Source organism: Puntigrus tetrazona, chromosome 14 (assembly GCF_018831695.1).
Source record: "Puntigrus tetrazona isolate hp1 chromosome 14, ASM1883169v1, whole genome shotgun sequence".
Classification (NCBI taxonomy): domain Eukaryota; kingdom Metazoa; phylum Chordata; class Actinopteri; order Cypriniformes; family Cyprinidae; genus Puntigrus; species Puntigrus tetrazona.
Genome location: NC_056712.1, coordinates 1761880 through 1773902, shown reverse-complemented (window position 1 = coordinate 1773902; position 12023 = coordinate 1761880). Strand labels below are relative to the sequence as shown.

The window sequence follows — 12023 nt, the reverse complement described above, 5'->3', positions numbered from 1 at the left end:
ACCTGTCACCAACAACAGGCGGCAGTGATTTGTTTACTTCCTTCAAATCAAATTGAAAAGGATGCCAAGCCAAAACTACAAAACAGGCCATTTTTTTTTTTTCCTGCAGCTGTCCTCTACATCTCTGAAAATGGCTGGCACTGCTTCTGCCCCGGAGAAGACTCTACGCTCTTCAGCACCAGTCAGATTCAGACCGCAAAAAACACCTGCATTTTCCACTTTAAACTACAAGTTCCAAGGGTTCAATATGTCCAAATTGCCAGAGAAATGGCGCATCAGGTCCGCTGAGCTTATCGTTTGTGACCGTAATGAGAAAGGACTACATCTGAACATTCAATCTTGCCTTCGGCATTGTGCATGTTACTGCAGCTAAACACTTCTGCGTCAAATAGAGCAGAAACAGGTGATGAGGAAAGAGAGGGACGATGCTGTTCACACAAACTGTGCAATACTGAAGCGCTTGTGTTCTGCCACGGACCAATGACTTTCTCGCTGGCTCATTTAATGCAGCTATATCAAAAAAAAAAACGTAGTTGTCATGGAAACGTTAGCTAGAATGAGTCAGAAATACACAATTGTGCAGGCCTCCAGTACAATCATTAATTAGTGCACTAGGAAATCTCATTTACATGAAAACAACACAAAAAAACAAGTTTAGTTGCCGCCTTAAGCTTGGCCTTTCTAAATGGAGCTACACTGTAAACCATCCATCTTGAAACGTCAAAGTGCACTCACGGTTTTATACTTAAACTGCATTTTAAATGCCACAGACTACCTCGGAGGTACAATAATTTCCTTAAAGGCACAGTACAAAATTGACACCCCTCAGCGGAAACAAAAAAAAGTCTTACAATACAAAGCCAACTTGATGGCGGAGGGAAAAAAGACAAAACAAGTTTGGCAATCAAGTCATTTAAGAAATTCCAAAATCGTACATTTCTTTCGCTGCAAAATACAGTAAATAAAATATACTTAAATAGAGAAGATTCGAGGCACGGAATTTCTCCCCATTTTCCTTGGTAACAAAATTGCGACTTGCAAATTAATATTTTGGTGTAAGAAAAAAATGCATACACTAAAGATACATCTTAACAGAGCAATAATTGACTATTAATTGTTTACTTTAAATTCAGTAATTTTGAACAAGAACAGTCTAGATCTAGAACAATGTAACTTTAATGTGCACCGTATGTTGTAAATAAGTATTCTTTCAATTTAGTTATATAAACGAGGTTGTTATTGCAGTTATTGCAGGACAGTAGTATCATTATTATACAGCATTTTGTAACTATAACAAATATCCCAAACCACACGTCATGATAAAACACGTTTATCAACCTTTACATAAAAAGACACTAAATCGCTCAAAGTGCTACTCAAATCCTAAATGCAACGCAGACAGGATCCAAAATACAATTCATTATTGTGGAAAAAAATCCTCATCACACGCTTGCACAATTAGTCATTTCTGCATAAACCTTTTGCACATATCATCTTAAAATGCCAAATTGTTATATTAGACATTGAGTGCACGGCACATGGTGTTTCGGTCTCAGTACTTCATGTTTTAGATGAAGCACATACAAGAGCCTCTCTAAAGCACGATCCTGCTATCATCAAAATGGAAACAGGTCGTCTTTTTTTTCACATATTACATTTCTGTCTGATGCACACAACAACAACAGAATGCAATTTAACTAACATTTATTGTTTTCTTATCCTTTTCCAACTCAGGTCAAGTGACCCTCGGCATTGTGGATGAATATTTTTAAACCGTAAGACCTTTGAAACCAGAACCATATGCTAAAGAGCAAAAGTGAGTGTTCAACAGCTTTAGTGGATTAAAAATCTGCAAGACACTTCATTTACCAAACTTTCTGTAAGAGCATTCAGGGCCTTTTATTTGAGAAGCAACTTTAACGATCAACAAAACATGATAACACTTCTGTAAACAGAAAAAAAAAGCAGAAAGAAAAGACAGAGCAAATTAGATTGGATTTTAATACCTTGACCTCAACAGGATTGCACAATGAAATTAATAACCAATATACAGATTTCTCATGACTGATATAAAATTGTATTTATTTTTATCTCTCATGGTACATTCTATTTGAAACAATCATTAACTTAATATTTTAAATAAAGACTGAATGAAATTAAGCCTTTTCTTTAAAAAAATTAAGCTCTCTCTTTCTGTAATATTAATTTGAACAAAAAAAACAAAATAAGGATTTCAAGCTAATATGATTGAGCGTAATAATATTGCACATGAAAAGTGATATGATTCTGACCAGCCTTTTCATAAGGCGAGTTAAGTCTCACAGTTGTGTCGAAAGAACACAATCCTCTCCACAAGTCCAGTAAATTACAGCCAATCAGTACTTCATTCCCACAATGCGTTTTGCACCATCCAGAATCATATCACGTTAATGCACACTTATTTGGTTGCATATTGTTAATAAGAAACCTTTTACAAGTTGCTCTGGGATATAAGAATAAGCAAACTGTTAGGCGTGATACGCTAGGAGGCCTCACCTCGTGCAACGTGACAGTGAAAATTACATCACCGTCATCTGTATGCCTCTGTTGGTCAGCCACCAGCAGAATTCAGAATGTAACTCAGGTCAGAACAGAATTTTAGATTCAGAGCTCAAACTAAGAGAGCTCGTCTGTATCACTCTAGAGCATTCAAAATGTCCTTGAAATTGTTAAATAGTACCAATAGTCTTTAAATAATTCTGCATAGAAAAATAAATTAAATATGAAGTTAAACTACGAATTGACAGGTGACAGTGGTCATCAATGTTTTTTTTTTCCTTTTTTTTTTTTTTTGATTTTCCATATTTTTCTTGAATCCACTATATATATTTTTTTTCTTGATGAGACTGTTGAATTTAATTGTCGACTGTTGTAATTTACACAACTGCCCCACAAATACAAATAATGTTGACTTACAAAATAAATCCAGATACGCTTACATGGCAAGCAGCTGTTTAGTTTCTCTTGAGTTCATGAATGTCCTGTCATGTGCCATAACCAAACACTTCGAGAAGAATCACATTTCAGTAGGACAATATCAAATGGCTCTTTACAGGTAATTGGAATAATCCAAAATGTATGGATGTTGGCTTCCAGTACCTTCAGATATAATCAAATCCAACAGTTTCAAGTCCCCAAAAGTGGCAAAATATAATCCAAGAGAGAGGGGAGTCTGGGGTATTCCACCACTTTCAAGCATGTGCCAACTTCCATTTCTTCCACTCCATTTGATTTTGTCATCCCAAGATGCCTAAAAATACTTCCAACCAAACACAATGAAGAAGGGTCAATATGAAGTACACTCAACACTGTTTCATGACCCAATCATTTGGTAAAAACAAAGTTCAGTGGAATTTGAATGATGGAATTCATATCGATAGCAGCAATCTACGACTGTTTGTTTATTATTATTTTTTAAGGATACTGACTGATGTGATTCTTAACTCTTAATGACATCACAAACATAAAAAAATGGTATGTAATTTTAACACAGCCACCGATTCTAAGGGAGTTACGTGTTGTGTAATGAAACGTGTCCGGTATTCCATTGGTCATTAAGATTTGTCTTAAGGCACTTTTGTCATTACGGGGGCAGGTGAAGATGATGTTCTAGAATTTACTGAGGGCTGTCTGTTCCTCTAGTACTTGAAGGTAGTCTGGGGTCCCCATTTTTGCCTTTAGTTCATAATAATCACTTTTACGCTGCTCAATCACTATCTTACTGTGATTGCCCCCTATCAATGATTTTTTCATTTTTTTGTCATGTGGTTTCTCGGGGTAACGGATCTCAAAGCCACTCACCCCTATACTGTTGAAATCCTTTTTGCTCTCCAAGTAGTTGTGGAGGAACATGCTGTCTCGTCCCGGTAAGAACTCATCTAGCTCGTCAATGGTGCTTAATCTCTTCCTGGGGTCCAGGGTAGAGAGTCCTTGTCTTTGTCTCGCGCTATTGCGCATGTCATTTCTGTCTCTCCGAGTCTACGAATTTGAAGCCCGACTCTGAGTCTCTAATTCCACATGTGTGAGCTTTGCTCATGTGCTCGATGGTCTGCGGGATGAAAGTCTCTCCACCCAGGTCGTCCTTCTTGTTAGATTTGTGATTGTGCCTCCGGATCTGGAGAGGCATGGAGCCGCACTCCTGGTTGCCGAGTCCCTCCTGTCTTCCTGCTGGCTTTTTGTTCCGTCTCAGCACAAAGACCAGCAGGCAGAAGGCCACAAAGACAGTGAGAATCAGAACTACCAGTATGCTCAATATCATAATAGACAAGGGCACAGGACCAGCTGGGGGTGCCTTGCCGACTCCGGCAGGTGACAGCGATGTGAGGACAGGGGTGGCGCTGGTCAGGATGAAAGGAGGCCTGGCTATGAGCTTTGGGCACATGATCTCATTTTTCAGCTCCCTCAGCTCAATGTTGGAGAACTGCACTGGAGACGCACACTTGACCCCTTGGCAGCGACCCTTCCGTTCAGCTTCTCGAGCCAGAGTTTCAAAGCCACTAAATCGCAGGGAGCATTCCCAGGGGTTGCCATCCAGGTCTATCTGAGTGAGAGATTTGAGCTGGTCTAGCACGCCACTCACAGGCAGAGTCATGAAGTGGTTGTTCTTCAGATTCAGCCTGGCGAGAGAAACGCCGCAAAGATGTACGCAGGCAGGCTTCTGAGCACATTGTTATTCAGGTACAAGAGCTGCAAATTTGGCATGGAGTCAAACGTCCTGCTAACACCTCCTTTATGGCATTGTACTCCAAATAGAGATACTGGAGGTTACTTAGCCCAAGAAACATTTCAGGGTGCAGCTGCTCCAGCTGATTTCCATTTAGGTACAGCCTACGGAGGTTGGTGAGATTTGCAAACACACCTTTCTGCACGGTGGATATTTGATTGCTGCCCAAATGTAATAAATCTAAACCTTCAAACCCCTGGAAGTCAGTGGGACTGATATCTCGGATGTAATTACCACTAAGGTGCAATTTCTTGGCATTTGGCGGTTTAGGTACAAGGTCTGCTAGACTCTGAATGTTTCTTTCTTGACAGCTGACACTAATGCCAAAGTCAGAAGGGTGAGCTTTGCATGTGCAGGGCTGGGGGCAGGAGAGGGGAGGGATTCGAGTTTGATAGGACACAATTTGGCCATTTTTGCCCGGAGGGTTGCCAGCGACAATCCGTTGCCGTATATTTTGGAGGGATTGGTCGTTTTGGGTGCTTTGGTCACTAAAGGTGCTATGGTTGAAGGTGCCATGTTGGGCATGGTTAGCCCACCCTCGGGCTGAGAGGGGGGCATCCGTACATCAAAGTCACTGCCTGTCCCCATGGGGCACAGCTCCTGCTTATTAGTCTCCTTCAAAAGTCTGCCGTACAGGTCGCTAGGGGTCTCGCAAATAGCCTCTCCGATGAAAATGTTATAGGGCATATTCTCCAGCCAGGCTTTCAAAGGTAACAAATCACAAGTGCAATTCCACGGGTTGTCATCCAACTGCAATTCCACTATCCGCCCGATGTGCTCCAGAACTCCGAGATAGGGAAGCTTCTGTATCCTGTTCCCCCTTATGTCCAAGTGAGTAAGTGAGGCAAATCGGAAAATGTTCTCAGGTAGGCTTTGAATCAGATTGTCATTTAAAATGAGAACCTTCAGTTTGTGTAATTTGTTGAAGGCTCCTTTCTCAATGAACTTGATTAAATTGTAGTCAGCCTGGAGGTATTCCAAGTTCTCGATCCCTCGGAAAGTGTCGGCACGGAGCTCTTTTAACTCATTGTTATTTAAGTGCAACTGTTTCAATGCACTAAGCCCCACAAAGGCCCCTCCCTCAATGTTCTGGAGTTTGTTGTTCCCCAGCTGGAGTGAGACTGCGTGCGTGAAATTCACAAAAGAGTTGGGGTAAAGGATGTACAAAAGGTTGTTCTGGAAATTCAAATGGTAGAGGCTGGACGCTGGCGGCTGCAGCTGTGTGGGTCTGTACACAGTTATTTTCTCACAGTTCACATAGAGGACGTTCTCGATGGACATGCAGGAGCAAGCGCTGCAGGTCTCAGCTCTGAGGTCGAATCCGAGTCACAAAATGAACCCGATATGGAAAAGGCCAACAGAACAAGCAGCAGCATTTTGCCTTTTACAAATCCCCAGTAAACCATTTAGTAACCTTAGAGGGGGAAAACAAACAAACAATCAAAACACATGCCTGTTTCCTATTGAGTCACACAGCTAATGCCAAGATCTTACAGCAGGGGTGTTTAAAAAGCCCTCTGCGCACACAAAGAACTTGGAAAAACCTGTTATGTGCCTCTTGGATCCAAACATAATATCTGAGCCTACACTGCAATAAATCCATCTGTATTTACGAGCACCACAATATATATACATATACATATATGATTTTAATACACTGACGTAGTGTGACTAACACCGCAATGAATGTATGCATCAGCGTATTTCTCGCGTTTCAGTGAATCGAAGAGGGGGAAAAGTATCTTCCCATCGCATACAGAAGACAGTATTATCACCTTCACAAAAACGTATTTTAAAACACGGTACAAAGAGATCATGCCCTTTGGATTATCAAGCTTTGCCAACAAATAACTGAATGTATAAAAAGATAAGGATTCAACACTCACCGGCAATGTTAATATCTCCTCCTTTTCAGATAACACCGGACATTGGGAGCGCCAAGAGAGGGACTATTCCCATTCAGTCAGGTTCAGATTTCAGTCTCAGCCTCTCTTGTCAGGCTCCACTTGTACAAAACATATATTGTGTCATAAAATCCCAAGGTTACTGAGCTCTTTTGAGGCATTTCAAACGCGGCGCTGCGTATTTACGCTGAAAAATGAATTCGTTTCGAAACCAAAATAAAAATGGTGAAACAGCAAGTGGCGAATTTGGATGCAAAACAAGTCCAACATTCTTCCGTTGAAAGAACTGGGCATCAGTTTAGACGCAATTTGAAAGGACAGTTCGCTCAACAGTTCCGGGGGAGGAAAAAAAACTGAACTGATACAGATCTTAATAAATTAATCGCAACAATCCATCGCGCGTCGCGGCTCAACCCGATTACCGAAAATCGGAAATCGACTCCAGTTGATTCCTGCCGTTTCTTGGGATTATGCAAGTTGCGAGATAAGAGGAAAAGAAACTACGTGCTCTGATGTCAGACCGACGAGGAAATTAATAATTCAGCTGAGTAAAATACGCTCGAAAAGAGATGCCACCCAACACCACATCGTCAAAATAAGTATTGTTAGTGCAGTCCTCGTCCGAATAATGAGACCGGTCTTATAAACCAACTATTCCACCTCGTCTTCTTCTAAGTATGTTGGTTTTGTTGCTGCATTGAGCTTCCCACACGGTGAAGCGGGAGGAGAGAAAATGCAGAGATGCAGAGAGAGAGAGAGAGAGAGAGAGAGAGAGAGAGAGAGAGAGAGAGAGAGAGAGAGAGGAGAGAGAGAGAGAGAGCGAGAGAGAGAGAGAGAAGAGGGGTTAAGAGGGCGAAAATATTAAGGAACAAAACCTAACTTCAGATACCCTTTAAACACTCACTAGTGAACACTATAACGCGCTCTTCTAGTGTCTTTCGCTAAGGGATCGCTTGAAACGGTGACGCGTAATCTGTAGTTGGATCCCGGCCAGTTCGTGCGCGCGTAACAGATTTCTGACAGCAGCACGCGAGGACATAGCGCGTATTTTTTTATTTTTTTGCGTGCGTTTTATTTTACTTATTTAATCTATATTTCACAACGTATCTATCGCTCGCGCGCGTGTGTGCACGTGCGTTCGAGACAGAGACGGCGAGGGAAGGAGGGCGATCGGCAGGTCGAAAATATCGAAGAACAACGTTTAACTTCAGATATCTCCGAAACACTCAATAGCGAGCATTGCGGAGCTGTCTTCCTCGCGTGTCTTTCGTTAAGGGATCTCTGGAAATGGTGACGCGTAATCTTTAGTTGGATCAAGGCCAGTTTGCACGCGCCAGGGTTGCCTGGCAGCAGCAGGAGGAATTAACGCGTGGGATTCTTTATTTTCTTTATTTTGCAATTTTAAGATCGCGTTTCGCCGCATTCGGCAACTGCGACAAAGTCACCCACAGTAGTTTGAGCCGTTGCGCGCACAAGCAATAAATCTTTATAGTCGGACAGTTCGCCAGGTATGGTGATTCATTCTTGATAGACAACAGGTGCGCTGTTTTATCGACTTCTTATGTCTTTCCAATAACCTGAACATCGATTTGTGCTCATGCATGTGTTTAATTGATCCTATGCCGTGCGCGCTCCCCAACTGGAAGCAGTTACGATTAAACCCTTAGATTATGAAGATGCGATAAAACAGAGGAGTTAGTGCACATAGATGATATCTATGTCTGTCCTGTATGGATCTGCAGTGGGTTAATGTTGAACCAAGGAAAAAAATAAGATCAAACACGGCGCCCTCATCTGGCAGAAATAAGTGATTTAACACATAAAATGGATCGCATTCCAAGCTTTTTGTACGTATAGATTTGCTTTATATTTAGTTCACAGTGCGCATGATGTGATATATATAGGGAGATGGGCAAGCTAGTAAACGTTGAGGTTGTTACATCGTGTAACAATCTAATTCCAGTCATAAAATCCACACGAATAAATTTGTTTTTTTCCCTCTGTACTTGTTCTGTTGCTTTGGAGAATAGTTTTAAAAATATATAATAGCAAACGATAAAAACTAAATTAATAAACAAACAAAAGATCATACTGCGTGTTGAGAATATGTGAGCACGCTTATGATTAATTTAATAATGAAACAAAACAATTTAAAAACTGGAGCAAGCATATTTTTAATAAATACCAGGACAGGAAAGCTGTTGCATACTTTTGATTTTATTTATGTAGTTTTTATTATTATTATTATTTTTTTTTATGATATGTGGACATTTCTGACATCCAAAACAGCAGCTTGTTAATTTGCTTGTGTTGTTTTTAATGTTTAAATGTTCTGAAAAGCCATTATAGACATGGCTCTGTGTCTATAAAGAAAATAAAAGTTAACTAGCCCTAATCCTGCTATTACAATGTTACTACAAATAAAAAAAACTTAAGTTAATAAAGATAAAAATAAAATAATAATGTTAATTCCATTTTCTTTGTGTGTGTGTGTGTGTGTGTGTGTGTGTGTGTGTGTGTGTGTGTGTGTGTTTACAAACCGTATGTTTTAATATTCACATTTTTGAAAAAGCAACTGATTCCAGCCTAATATTCAGGAGCCTAAAACAACATCTGTCGGATCAACGTGAAAGAAAATTAGATATTTATTAAGCTCTTAACTATAACAGTTATGGTTTGCACCTTCTACTTTAGAGAATCATTGAAGCTTATTGCTTAGAGAGCTGGAAATCACAAGAAATCCCCACCTCAACAAGAAGTAAAACAGCAAAGGGCCCCCAGGGGCTTCACTCAGTTATAAGCTGGGCAGCGTTGTCGCAGTTGTTCATATTTTGTAAATTTCTGTTTATACCAAGGTATGGCATAAACACTTTCAGTCTGGGTGTTTAGTGTGAAGTGACAGCCTTTGCTCCGTGAATACGGGGGTTGTTCTGGTTTTTGTGTCTGTCTCTCTCAAGTTTCGGTCTTTGATATGTTAAACAACTGCCTATTTTTAACTAGCAAGAAAAAGAAGAAGAAAATACCAATAGTGGTGGTGACAATAAAAACACATAAGCGTTGTTTGTTTTGTACGCAGTTTTGTCACTTGGGTTGGTTGAAAATGACTTAATTTAATCCAGCGTTTAATGTCGGACACGCAGAGAGTTGTTTTGTTTGTTTATTAATTTTTTTTTACGTAAACTCACTGCCTAACAAGAGCGGGAGCCAACAATTATCATTCATTTATTTAAGCGATACCTTTTCTCGGCTTATTTACTTCTAGAAAGACCATTCGTCGTATATGTTTCCGTTCTTTTTTGTTTTTGTTTTGTTTCTTCGCTCGCTAATACCGTAATTTCAGCCACTGCTAAAAAAGCACATTTTACGTCATTAGCGTGACGTGACACGCATGGATGTCAACGACATTAAAAAAAAAACTTTTTACCATGTTTGACAGAGAGTAATGGCTCGGTTTCAACTTTTCTGAAAGTGTGAATGAGTAATGAGAAGCAATTTATGTGAAGGATACCGGTAGTGCATCTTTATTCCTGCATGTTTGTTCCTACAATCTTACATGTAAAAAAAAAAAAACACAGGGTGAAGAAGTTAAAAAAAAAAAAGCAATGGCAAGATTCCAAAGCACCCGCTCTTCTGTTTTGGCTTATTTTCTGTTTGTAGTCTCTTCTCCCAATAGGCAAAACACAGAATGTCGCCTTCGTTCCACATGTTTTACAGCTTTCTTTTAACCCTTGCTCCCCGTTTCCGTCAATCATGCAGCAATCTAATAAAGTACATCCCTCCAGCTGGCAAACATGTTGATTGACAGGCAGTCTGTTGAAATAGGGTAATGAGATAGAAGAGATGACACTGTGGGCGTCGCCTGCAGTGGATGAGCGTGGTTGGGAGAATGTCTACCGGGGATTACCGTGAAGAACTTTGGAGTCTAGTGGCAAAAATGGCTTTGAACTATCTACATATGTACACATGCGATGATTAAAGCTGTTTATCTTTCTTGTAGTCTGAAAGGGTACTAAGCCTTCGGGCATGGAAGACTTTCACATTCATTAGGAAAGCTGAATGTGTCTTGAGTGGCAAAGGTTTTTAGATATAAATGAAAATAGCGGATTTTATAGGGGTTTCGCCATCTTTAATGGAGGCGATGGAGTAAAAGCAAAACAAAAAAAAGGAAACGAGAGAGAGACGTAATCATAAACGAAAGACTTTGATGGTCATAGAAGCGTGCAGGCATCTTTGTATGGACTAAGAGGCAGCAGGGGATACTAATGTCCACTCCACAGTTGGCAACAACGGATCCGCTGTGTCTCATCTGTTCCAATCGGGTTCTTGTGCCTCCTCAAATATCGCAAGGTTTCTATTAACCACAAAGATAGCAGTAGCAGTCACATTGTGGCCTACTGGGCACCGATCCAAAAAAAAAACACTGCGATTGTGTGTATTGTTCAACCGCGGTCCTTCAGTCTCGTAAAGAGCGGTGAATAGCTGAAAATCAGACGTTACGAGATCACGTCATCTGTTTTGATTAGCACTGGGAGCAGTTGTTTCCGACACGGATTCGTTGTAGAAAAGAGAAGTGAAGTTTCTATTTCCAGAACTGCAGTGTATTGGCACGCGCACGGCTGTACACATGAAAGACACGTTTCGTAATGGTTGCGCAAGATTAATTAAGACTAATAAAAAAAATGTGGGTCAGTGAGATTTTTTTGTGTGTTTATTAAATATTTTCAGCATCGATCTACAGCATTAGAAATCATTCTAATATGCTGATGTGCTGCTCATAAAACATTTCTTATAATTATCAATAAGAAACATAATTCTTTATATTTTTTTGTGGAAATAATGTATTCTTTTTGGGTATTTAGTCAACAGAAAGTTCAATAGAACATTTATGTATTTGTTAACATTATACATGTCTTGTTTGTCACTATTGAACTATCTAATGCATCCTTTTTTTTTTTATTTAAATAAATAAACACAATTCCAAAAATGTAAAATAGAATAATTTAAATTCAGACATAAAAAAGAGAGCAAGTTTAGTTTGTTAGTAAGACATATGGACTGAAAGCAATAAGCCAACATGCAGTAAATATAAACACATTTTAACGTATGTATTTTTGCATGTCCTTTCTAAGTTATTTGAAGAGTGCGCATGTGAGTGAACGTCTATAAAAGAACACCAGAGTATGACGTGTGGCTTCTGCAAAGCAATAAAGCAAAAATAACGGCTTTATTCAAAGATTCAGCATCATAACATCACCGTAGCACCATTTTGGACAGCATCTGTGCACAGTGCTGAAACTGTGAATAAAGCCATTATTTTTGTTTTCTTTCCATACAAAAATGCTCTTATAGCCGTAATG

At 39.8% G+C, this 12023-nt stretch overlaps 1 pseudogene; it reads right to left on the bottom strand.

Moving 5' to 3' along the window:
• Positions 1 to 2876: 2876 nt before the first annotated feature.
• Positions 2877 to 6138, bottom strand: LOC122357248 (annotated as a pseudogene).
• Between the last annotated feature and the right edge of the window lie 5885 nt (positions 6139 to 12023).